The sequence below is a fragment of the Danio rerio genome, chromosome 1, assembly GCF_052040795.2.
Source record: "Danio rerio strain M-AB ecotype USA chromosome 1, GRCz13ab, whole genome shotgun sequence".
Lineage (NCBI taxonomy): Eukaryota > Metazoa > Chordata > Actinopteri > Cypriniformes > Danionidae > Danio > Danio rerio.
The window spans coordinates 39,391,010-39,403,513 of NC_141021.1; the positions used below are offsets into that span (position 1 = coordinate 39,391,010).

Below are 12,504 nucleotides of genomic sequence, written 5' to 3' on the forward strand. Positions count from 1 at the left end.
CCATGTCTCCGTAAAACATCAAAACCAGTACACACTCACGCACAGAGAAAAAAGTCAGCTTTTCATAATACGTCACCGTTAATGAATCCTAACATAGGAGCATGCAGCTTAAACAAAATTAAACCCGACTAAACACACTTTGGGCTTTGAAATATTGTCCCATATTTTCCATACTGGAGTAGTGCAGGATGAACTCCAACCAAGTTTTACTGTCCTGCACTAACACTGTGCCTCCTTGTTTGAGGTATACTCGTGCAAGACTGCCAACGAAGGTAAATACACAGCATCATCCGCTTGTCTCATAAATATTTAGACACCAGGGTAGGCCTTTGGTATGGCTCTCTTTGTTTTAACAGAGTGGGGGAAAATAAAGCCTGGGCTTTTGCTGTGGGTTCTTAGCACTAGGCATTTAAATTCCAACCTTGTGGAAAAGAAAAGGGAAAAAGCAAGGAAGCAAGACATAAAATGGACAGTTTGTAAGCTTCCGCTTAGAGTCTAAAGAGCGATTCAATCTTGAGGTGTATTCGTTTTATTGTATTTGTAATTACTTTTCGGGTGTTTGGAGCTAGTCAAATGAACAACAATAAAAAGGTTTCTTTATTAAACAGTGTATTGTTTCCTATAGCTTGTCCCCTGAGTGAAAATTCCCACTGCAAAATGAGGTTTGAAAACAAAAACACCACACATTTTGCGTTATTTCCCTGCATGTTGCTTCTTGCAGTCTGTGAAATCCCCTGTTTAATTAGTAGTTGTAGAGCAAGGTGTGAAGTATCACTATTAGAACAATGCTGAAAACACAAAGAAACAGGAACTTGAAGAAATTGTATTTACAGTACAAGTGTTAGTGTACAAGTGTGACCAATGTTTGAAATACCTGTCATTAAAACTTTTAAATTTGGCAGGTTAGGCTTCATAAATTCTGTTTTATCACTTCATATGTACTGTACTGTAATCGCTATCAGATACACTCCTCTAAATAATATTAATAATTCTTTACATTTATATAGTGCTTTTCACGACATGCAAAGCCCTTTACACATTAGGGTGAATCTCCTCGTCCACAACCAGTGAGTAGCATCCACCTGGATGACACGAAAGCAGCCATATTGTGCCAGACCGCACACCACACAACAGCTGATTTGTGGAGAGGAGTAATAAAGCCAATTTTGATATGGGCATGATTAGGAGGCCATGATGGACAGAGGCCAGTGGGCAAATTTGGCCAGGATGTCTGGGTTAAACCCCTACTCTTTTTTCGAAGAACATCCTGGGATTTTTAATGACCACAGAAAGTCAGGACCTTGGTTTATCTTCTCATCCGAAAGATGGCGCTCACTGACAGTATAGAGTCCCCTTCACTACACTAAAGCATTAGGACCCACACAGACTGCAGTTTGAGCATCCCCTGCTGGTCTTACTAACACCACTTCCAGCAGCAACCTACCTTGACCATGTGGTCTCCCATACAGGTACTGACTGGGCGCTGCTTAGCTTTAGTGGGTGGCAAAAGTGAGCCATATAGGGTCATGAAACCTCCAAACACATTTTTTGAGTCGATTTTTATGTTGAAATTTGTTACACATTGCTGAATATGCGTTCTGAGAGAGTCACAAGAATCTGTGCACGTTCTAGTTGTTGATACTTTTAATTAGTTTTACTGTTGTGTATAATATTTATGGCAGTAAACATGCACAACTTTCCATATAACCAGTGTGATATGAAAAATTCTTATGTGGAGAAGTATTTTATGAACCACTGTATCTGTTGTATCTCAGCATCACTCTCCATCTTAGAGTGTTGTTGGATCACCAGAGTGCAAATTACTTGTGTTTACATGCGTAATGAAACTCCCCTTTTTATACAATTCATTCTCTTGTTGCATAATTGACTCTCCAACATCAACACAACTGAAAACAACCCTTTTCCTAGCCTTTTTAAAATCGGTGGAGTGAACCCCCCTCCCAAGTTGAAACAGGGTTGTTTCATGATAAACATTAGCAAAACAAAGCATAAAGAGAGAAGCCCCTTGTAGGCTATATACATTATTCTGCCCATCACAGAAGGAATGCTATTAGATAAGAATTTGATTAAATACTATCAAGGCAAACTTTTTAAAAAGTTTTAATGGATTGTTTGTTAACCCCAAGAGAAGGAAAGTAAGCTAACAAGTACATTTTGTCGATTTTAATTTCACTAGAACTTTACAAATTGTGAAGTTTTGCCTTAAAGGGCTTAAGTGGATCATGCACTGGAGAAGAAGTGCAGCGTAACAGGTATCATACACTCAACGCATCACATTCTGTTCAAGATGACATGCCAGAACAGTTAAATTAACAAGCTCAAGTTCACTTTAAGAATGATTAAAATGACGTCAATGAAATTTAAATTTGGTGGAAAAGCAGCATATTGTAAAATAAAGAGTGATCTATTATTGTAACTCTTCATAAAAAACTTCATTTAAAGCAGAAAAAGACTAAAAGATGTTTTGCTAAAAGATGCACAATGTACAATGTTTTAGCCTATAGTGAAATAAACACAATAATAAATGATATCTCAGAGAATTTTGAATGCACAAACTTTGACTGACAATTGTACATCTGAAAGTGATTCAATAATTTAGATTAATCATTTATATAAATATATGAGCGCTATCACATGAGTTGCAGTGTGATATGCCTGTACTGTATATCGGCACTGGAGGGAGGCAATACGTTGGTGCCTTAGTGTCCCACCTGTGACGTTATCTAGCCTTATCGCACTGCTACGAGTGTGATATTGCGTTATACAACAGTTCGACAGCATTATCATGTATATAAAAGAAAATCAAAATCCTTTTGTAGGAGGAACTACTTTCTTTCACCATTTATTCACATCTGCAGCTGATGTTAGAACGGCACTTCTTTAGATCTAGTATTTTAGATCTAAACTTTAGATCTAGTATTTTAATTATTATCTTGCTTAATATTTAAATGGATGACAAAACAGGTGATTTTGCTGACATTTTAAGATTATAAGGCTGAACAGCATGAAATGTCATCAGTCTAGAGGCATTTCTCTGTATTTCTCTGTTGCAATCGAGATATCACAATAATTAACCCTGAAAAAGCCAAAGCAAAGCAAACACTACTAGAAACACTACCACACTATGGTTTAAATACAGCACTACATTATACAAAAGAGATCGACGTAGAATGTCACTAACCTGTTTTATAATGATTTGATCAGCTGTAGTTTGAAATTACACTGAGTTTTTTTCTATTTCTATTTTTTTTCTTTTTTTTTCTATTTAAAATAGGCACTATTCTTATGAATAAACTGCATGGTTGCAATCTAAACAACTTCATTGTAACCTAAAAAAGCCTCAAAAGTACATTATGTTGTCCAACAGCTGCACAAGTTTGTTATAACAGAATATCACACAGCTATCAGCCATTCAGATTCGAGAACCAGGCAGAACTGTATATATACAGTATATATATATATATATATATATATATATATATATATATATATATATATATATATATATATATATATATATGTTTAAATTGTAAATGGCTCATAAACCTGAGCATTTTATCATCCACATTTTCCAATGAGTGAACATGTAATTTCAAAATCTTAGTGTGACACTGCATCAGCCAGTCTGTGGACTCATCTTTAGTGTATTTAGCCTCATGGGAGTTGCCCCTCGCCCACAGACTTTTAAGGGAAAACCTATCTGAACATATTTCTTCAAGAAAAGCTGCCAGTTCCTCTCTGAGGTTCCCTGCCAAAGCACACATTGGTAATGACTGTCCTCAAGGAGGTGAAGCTGCCCCTTGCAGCACAACTCCCATTGCCGATCTCTAGGGATCTGATGGGAATACTTTCCATTTAGCACCTCCAGACAAGCTTTTGCATTAAAACCCAAGTCAAAACCCACAAGTCAGATTTTAATCTTGGTATTAGGCTAACTAAGGGATGTCTCGCCGGAACGTGTGCAGCATATGCGACAGCAGCTCGAAGGCTAGACCTGGTACTAGATTTGTGGGTGCTCTCTAAAAGTGGGCAGCCTTAAAGCCAGGCTGCAGAATCTACTGCAGTACCATTTGCTGTAAATGAATAACCAACCGGCTAGACAGAATGAAGATAAAAGATGGAAAGCCAGCCTTTCAGTCTCAGTCAAACGGATATATAATTGAGCTGTATGTGACACTAATTGACATTTCTTCTTTATTGGCATTTAGAAACACTGATGTGCTGTCATTTACCCTGACCTGAATGAGTTTATGGATATGATTATGTTGGTGAGCATGCACGCCCATTCAAAATACAGCAAATGGGTTGAAATATATATGTGTGCACAGACAGCATCATATTTTATTTCGTCTAAATGAGGTTCAGCTGAATCTAAAGCTGGAACTCTGGATGACAAGTCATGGGCTGGGCTATTTTCAGTCCTATACTCTATTGATTTCTTTCCATTAAAGTGCCAATAAAGTTTTTTGTTGAGCAACTACATCCCTTCTTCCAAAACATGTTCCAGTTATTTGCTCCACTTTTGACTCTCTTCAGCTTTGGTGTTTTGCTTAATCTGTATCTGATCTGACCTTTGTTGTGCCTTTTAAACCTAAGGCCTTTGACAGGGTCTAGGTCTTTAGTAAAACTAGTGTTCATTTTGACAGCAAATATTAATTTAGTTTTAGATTTAAATTCTATTTTAGTTTTAGTTTTCTGAAGTCTTCTACAGATGCAAGAAATAATGGCATCAATGAATGACGTCCTGAATAATGGCCCGTTTCCAATAAGTGGTACAGTTCGGCATGGTACAGCTCGGTTCAGTATGCTTTTATGGTCATTTCCACTGTCATAAGGTAACTAAAAGCGAACCGTACCATACCATGTTTTGGGACTCTTTGCAAAGGGTACCTAGCATGGCAAAAGGGAACCAAAAGGTGGAGCTAGACACGTGGCTGAACGCTGTTGGTTTACAGAGAAATGTCACTAGTGCATACACAACCAGGAGAATGAAAACTAAGGAAGCACCACTTTTAAATACACACATGAGACATTACATCGTAAACTAGAGTATATGCATATAATATACGACTTTGTTGTTGTTTTGATGTATATCCACAAAGCCAAGAAGAACAAAATCTGCCGTGTTCTGTTTTTGTTTTACGAGGCCGTCAAAAAGTGCGAGCGGTTTCACTTTCTACAGGGAGCTCGTGATCGTTCATGTGCACATCCATATTTGAAATAACAAACTTCTTGAGCTGATGATAATAACGTGCGTGTGATTATTGAAGTGCTTTTGACATCCGATCCTTTCAGAAATGGACAAACGCGACAGTGAAGCGTGAAAAAACAAAGGAAAAGCCGGAAAAACAAAAGAGCAAATGATTCTTTCACTAACCTAAACCATGAACAAACTCCCATGTTTATCATCGCCTTTTGGAATATTATAAACTTTTGGAATGACGGAATTACTTTTTAAAACGTGCTGGTGAAGATTAAAGATACAGATGAGAGGTTCGCTTGAATGTGATGTCATTGATGTGTTTGCGGAGGTTCGCCTTGGGTCCGCGCAACATGCTTTCCGCTGGTGAAGCTCACAATTATTTGAGACTCGAGTGAACAGTTCACGCGGCACCGCACTTAATTTGAGTTGAATATGAATCACTTTGAAGAGATATTGTCTGAAACAGGTACATCTTTATAATCCATCCATGTGTGATCATAGGGATTATCAGATGACAATGATTCTTGGCTAGAAATTGCAACAGCAGTGGGAAAGCAGGAATTACCGATGTAATGACATGTAATGTACAATCTAAAGAAGTCAATTCTTAGCTGGAAAAGGTTAGCGAGAGGCTATACCGTTTCAGTTAAGCAAAAGCACAATCTAAATCTGATTGGATATTTTCCAAAAAACGTCCCTCAATCAAATTCTCGCCTAGTTTTTTTTAGTCAATGAAAATGGCAGTAAGTTTTATTATAGTTGTCATCATCATCATCACTTAATTTTTATTTAGTTTTTCTCTAGTCTCTTTTCATCGGTAGAAGCTTGTTTGTCATGAAAATTATGACGAACATTTTTCGTCAACGAAATTAACACTGAAACTAGTACATGTACATGTTTTTTTTTTTTTTTAAGTTGCTGAATTTATTTCTGCATTAATCACTTTCCTTATACTAAACTCACTGCTGTACTATTAATATGTTTATCATTCATTCAGACTGCTAATCTTTAGTTATTTTTGGAGTTATAAAGGCTAAATCAGCCATTTACATGATTTATACTGCAGATTTGAAGAGTTTCTGTTTGCATGGCGTATAACTGACAATATTTCATCTGACTAAGAGTTCCCTCTCAAAATACACAAGAACATGTCCTAGAATGCCCATTATAGAAGTACAGCAGACCAACAAACTTTTTTTGTTTAAAATAAGTCTAACAGACATCTAATAGACATGTAAAAATAGACGTTTTGGCAGTAAAAACCTTACATACATCTAATAATAGCAAAAAACTAGACCAGTGAAAAAATACACAGAAATAAACGACTACACGTGTACAAAACTTTGTAATTGATGACTAATCAAGTTTTGGGCTATTTTTAGACGTCAACTGGATTTTCACTGACAGCACAAATTTAGCTTTGTTTTAGCTAAGCTGACATGTTTAGACATCTATTAGACATCTATTAAACACAAAATCGCTTGGTGTTAGTATCATAGAAAAGGACGTCTGCAAAAGCTAACCAAACAAACCCTCTGTTCCCCATGTTTCCATTTCTCTCTCCTTCACTGCCCTTCTCTTTGACTACTTTCCTTTTGCTATATAAAGGTGCTCACAAGAGCCAACTAAAGAAAGTACCAGCTCTGTAATTGGTTTACATGCTAATCTGCAAACAAACCGAATAAGACGGAAGACAAGATCACTGTGGAGTGCCTGAGTATTTGTGTAACCTCAAATTTTTACAAAACAAAATTTACCGACAATTATTACAAGCAAAACAAACGTGCTTCTTCATAACTAGTAACTTGTGTAAAGTAGCTAATTAGAAATTCCTAAAGTACTGTAATTGAGTAGATATTTCCAGGAACATACCTTTCAACCCTTTCATTTTTCCCAAATTTTTCCTGTATTTTCAATCTTTCTATGGAGTGTGGCAACAATATACGCAACCCATACCGCTGAACCACCAGGGGAAACCCCTTGCTCTTAAATGTGAATCTGTCCTAGGGTTTTGTTTTATTTAGGCATGACAACACTTTAAAATGGCGCGATTCCACTCCTCTTCATTACAGGTACCAAGGCTATGCAATCCTCAAAAAAGTCATATACCGGTGTGTGTTTGTCAGCTGACATGCTCCATAATGATAAATAGATGATGTTTCCCAAACGAACTCTGTACATACGATTTGAAGTGGAATGAAAGTCTGGGGTTTGGGTGCGTGTTTGAACAGACGTATACACATAATTAATAATAATAACATCTAAAGAAAAATGTTTTTTCCTCCAAGCACAACAAATTTTGTCCTATATGAGAATAAAATTTAGGAAAAAGTTAGAAATGTTAAAAGTAAAAACTTTTTAGTGCTTTATCAGTGCTTTTACTAAACCTGCAGTCACTACTTTATATGTTTATTTTGTTTTCTTGTCCACAGTTATTGTGTAAGTAGTAGGGCTGCAAGATATTGGACAAATCTGATATTGCAATATTTTATTTTTCGCCGATAAATATTGCAATATGCAGGGTTTAATTTGTGCCGGAACACACCGGATCCGCCACTTCTGAAATTTGATCCGGCACCTCATTTTATCAATCCTCTTCTCAACCGCCCTCCTTCCCTGTCTGCTGTTAATTTTCACCTTCTTCTGCGACTCCCCAACCTTCTTCACTTTCGTGCGCAACACCAACCATCCTCGGGTAACATGTCAGATCCGTTACCTCGATCTGTTCCGGGACCTTGCAATTCACAAATTAAGCACTGCCGATATGAATATAGTTTCACAAGATGGTTTGAATAGCTCTATTTGAATTTGATAGCGCTGTTTATGCAAAATATGCTTTTAATACTTTGCTTTGTCTCGTTTCTAGTCCAATTAAAAATATTTATTTCTTAAATAAAAATATTAAGATTTCCGCAGATTTTGAGTCCATTATTCAGTCTATTTAGTTACTTGTGTGTAAAAGTGTGTAAATTTATTTTTATTCAATTATTATATTTATTTAAATTAATTTCACTAATATAATTATGATATAATAATAGTAATATTAAAATGTTGATATGATTTATGTACAATATTGTTTCTAAAGTAATAGTTTTTTAGTAGATTTATTATATGAGAGACTTGCTTTGTTTACCAAATAAGTGGATCTAATTGGATTTGCATTGTAAACAAAACTTTTTAAAAAAAAGTCAAAAAGGTATTATTTTTCTATTTCATAAGTTAAGTTTTTAGTTATAATACTAAAATCATTCCACATGAATTTGCAGATTTTTTACAAAATTATCAGCAGAAATACCAAAAAATGTCCGCAGATTCTGTCTAGCCATAGTTATAATTTTTAGCTTTCTGATTGATTGAAGTATCTGGGTAGATCTAAATATCTGGCACAAAATTGCACTCATTAATGTACAGTAAATTTCAATTTGACATTGATTCTATGGGACAAATATTGCCTCTTGGTGGAAAAAGTTCATTGCTGACCCTGATCTAAGCCTATTTTTAAACTGAATCTCACATTGCTAATGCTTCTTTCTTGTAGAGTGTAGTTTCAAAAATAATTTAATGAAACCGGACATGTGAATGGTGAATTATCATGGGAGCACTCATTGGTTTTTCTGAAAAAAAAATAAATAAATAAGGAAATGTATGTGCAAGTAAAACGGCTTCCAGGCTCAGGATTAATTCCACTCCGTTGTGTTCCTCCTTGCTGGCTAATTAGTTTGCTCATACCCTTGATAACAGATTATAATCTCATTTCATAGTCATTTCAGTCCTGCATCTAATCTATTCCTAATCTCCTCAAACACGATAATCTAGACAAACACGGCAAGCCCTTTCATGTGATAGATATCCAATATACTCGGCTGCCAGTCTTCATATGCCCCCCCCCCCCCCCCCTTCTTTTTTTTTTTTTTACTGTGATTCATGCTTGGAGTGAAAGGAAATTAAATATTTCTCATTGAAGGCCAAAGGAGAGCAGTTTCTTCCAAAAACTCCAGTCAGGTGGATTTTTTTTTAGGTCAAGAGAATAAATATTGCCTCTGCCTAGCATACCTTCTGAGACAAAAAAAAATAAATAAAGATCGAGGCTGGAGAAAGTTTCCTTCCAAAAGTTGTTGGAGAACCAGTTCAAAAAAAAAAAGGAAGAAAAAAAGTGCAAGCAAGGAAGGAAAAAGTTCGAGGCGCTTAACAGATGGAGATAAAAACAACACAATTGACACATCAACGAGCGCTCTGACAAAGTGCTGCAGCATCATTCTGCGGCTGTAGCCCACCCTCCATCTTTTCTCAAAGCCCTTTACAACAGCCCATCAGATTTGAGAGCTTAAATGTCACTCATCAGATCAGTGTCATTCGCATTAACCGTCCTAAGCACAATACAATATGTATGTAGGCCAACGAGTGGGCCTCGCTCAATCCAATTAAGTGCACTGAAAGGAGTCTCAAGATATTTGAGATTTGTATTTTCATACATTAAATAACAATCAGCCCCACTGGAGATTTGTGGAGCTATTTGTGTGGGCTTTGCAGATCTGCTAGAATGGTGGCGTTTTTTTATTGTGTGTGTTGTGCATGGTGTGTTTCTCTCAAGGCATGTAAGCCACTGCAAGTAGACTAAAGAAATCAGACCTTCATTGTCTGTGTCTCATTGTGGAGGATTGTCATATTCTGTGCATTCAGAAAGTTTTGTAATGCATTTGTCCACCGTGAAAGTGCTTCAGGCAGTACTGAAGGTTAAATTAAATTTAATTATTTATTTAAATTAAATAAATAGTTCAATTAAATTATATTGTTCAATTAAATATAAAAAGTTAATTACCATTTATTTAGCCTGCACAAGCCTTCAGGAGTCTTTTTTGTTTGTTTGTAGGCCTATCACAATATCTATTTTATGTAGTACAATACACAAAATAAAGAAATAAAGGTACAAAATCTGTCACTGGGGTGGATCCTTTTCAAAAGGTACACTTTTGTACCATACTGGTGGACATTAATATCTTTAGGGTAGACTTTTGTACCTTTAATTTTCTGAGAGGCACAGATTTGTACTTTTTGGTATTAATATGTCCCTTTTAAGGACTGGTTAGGAACAAAAATGTACCTTTTAAAAAGATTTCTGAGAGTGTTTATGACTAGGGCTGGGCAATTTGGCCTAAAATCTAATTATATCTCGATTAATTGAACATCTTCACTTGATTACGATTAATAAGGGATTATTTTATTTATTTATTTAATTTTCTTATGCCCGAATAGTTCACTGACAAGTTTTATATTCTGTCTAAAGACATCTCTGGCACAGCTTCAAATCATCGTCAATGTAGTGCAAAGTAAGGCTCAAGAATGAGTCCATTGTCCTACCTGACCAGAAGTAGAAATCACAGTATTTAACAGAGCGGAGTCACGTGACACAGAGAGAAAGTAATAGAAAAAAATCATCCTGGAAAAATTAGAACGATTATAGCTTCTGAATGTCAATTTCGCTAACGTATTGATTAATCAAGCAGCCTTAAATATAGAAACAAAATTTATTGAGATAAACAGCATTGTCATTTCAAGACTATTTTGAAACTATTATAGCACCATAATGCAAGTACACTCTTTCAAAAAACATATAATATTGCATTCTTAATAATTAGGTATTGGACTAAGAATGTGAAAACGGATATTCTAAACAAATACACAATAACAATAAATGTTAACAAAAATGTCCAAGGTAAAAAGAACAAGAAAAAAGTAACATATATACAGTATTTTCAGTCATCAGGCACCCATATGAAAATATACTATGATAATTTATAGTAAATACTAAAGTGTTTTTTTTTTTTTTTTTTAACCCTACTGACACTCACACTTCCAATGGAGATAGACAGGCTGTGCAAATAGCTAGAATTTGGTTAGAATTGTTTTTTTTTTATGTATTGGTGATGATATATATATATATATATATATATATATATATATATATATATATATATATATATATATATATATATATATATATATATATATATATATAAATTATTCTTGTGATTATTGTGACTGGTCTATTTGTTTGTTTACATAGTGACTATATTTTAAAGAATGTTGACAACCAGTAGCCACCAAAAACACACTTTAAACTATTTGTGTGTATAGATTAAAAAAACCAAATAAAAGTATTATTACTTGCCAATGATTTAGCGCAAATAGAGTAAAAGTCTGTTCTATGACGTTAAAAGTATCCACTTTAAAAGTACTCAAGTAGTGAGTAGTGAGAATTACGCTGTGAAAATGATTCCATCCCATACCCTGCAGCTTAAAGATGTAGTACAGTTGTGTGTGTAATTTAGGCTGCATTTTATATCCACGCTGCAGTAACTGTGTGTTCAAATATAATTTACTTGAAAAGCCTTGGTCGACCTGGGCACAAAATATATCCATTGATTTTCCTCAAAGCTTTAATAAAAAAAAAGACTTCTAAAGATGTGGCACATGCACATTCAGCTTGACCAGACATGCAGAGCCACGTGCAAACTTAAAAAAACATGCAGAGCACAATGCCAGCAGAAATGAGGTCAACAAGAACTTCCAACAATGCCGTGATGACATAATAATCGTTACGAACACCTAAGTGTTTTTATCAATGCGTCGGGTATAAATCAGCCTAAATGAATGACAACTGAATTTATATGTAGATGTTACATAACTATTATCAAACAATTATTAAGATCAAAAAGTTGTGGTTTGAGTTTAGTTTACTCGACAAAAAGTCCTCTGAAACTTTCCACACTCTCTGAAATGAAGGTACAATGCATTCAGGCATGTAGACATGGTCAAGACAATCTGCTGCAGTTTAAACTGAGCATCAGAATAAGGAAGAATGGTGATTTAAGTGTCATGGTTGTTGGTGCCTGACGGGCTGGTCCGAGTATTTCAGAAACTGGGGGTTCATATTGGTACCTCAAAGGTATACATTAGTACCTAAATATTTCAAAAGGTACACTTTTGCACTTTTTAGGTACTAATACTGTATTTACCCTTGAGGTATTATTAAGGATCCTTTAGTTACAAATGTACAGTATACCTTTTAAAAAGGTACAGTACCACCACAGTGACAGCTCTTGTGCCTTTATATCTGAGAGTGTATTAAGATCTGTAAACATTAATGATACAAGATATATATATCAGTCCCTGCGATTTATTACACAGTGCACAACAGACAGAGACAACTCTGATACCTGTTCAGTTTTTGTTTCTTTTCATTGCTAGCATTTTTCAGCAGTTCATTGGCTGTTGACTGC

General features: G+C 35.3%; 1 protein-coding gene across 3 annotated transcripts in view; it reads right to left on the minus strand.

Annotated features, from left to right (window-relative positions):
• Nucleotides 1–12,504, minus strand: part of nr3c2 (nuclear receptor subfamily 3, group C, member 2) — a 151,189-nt gene that overhangs the window by 102,585 nt on the left and 36,100 nt on the right.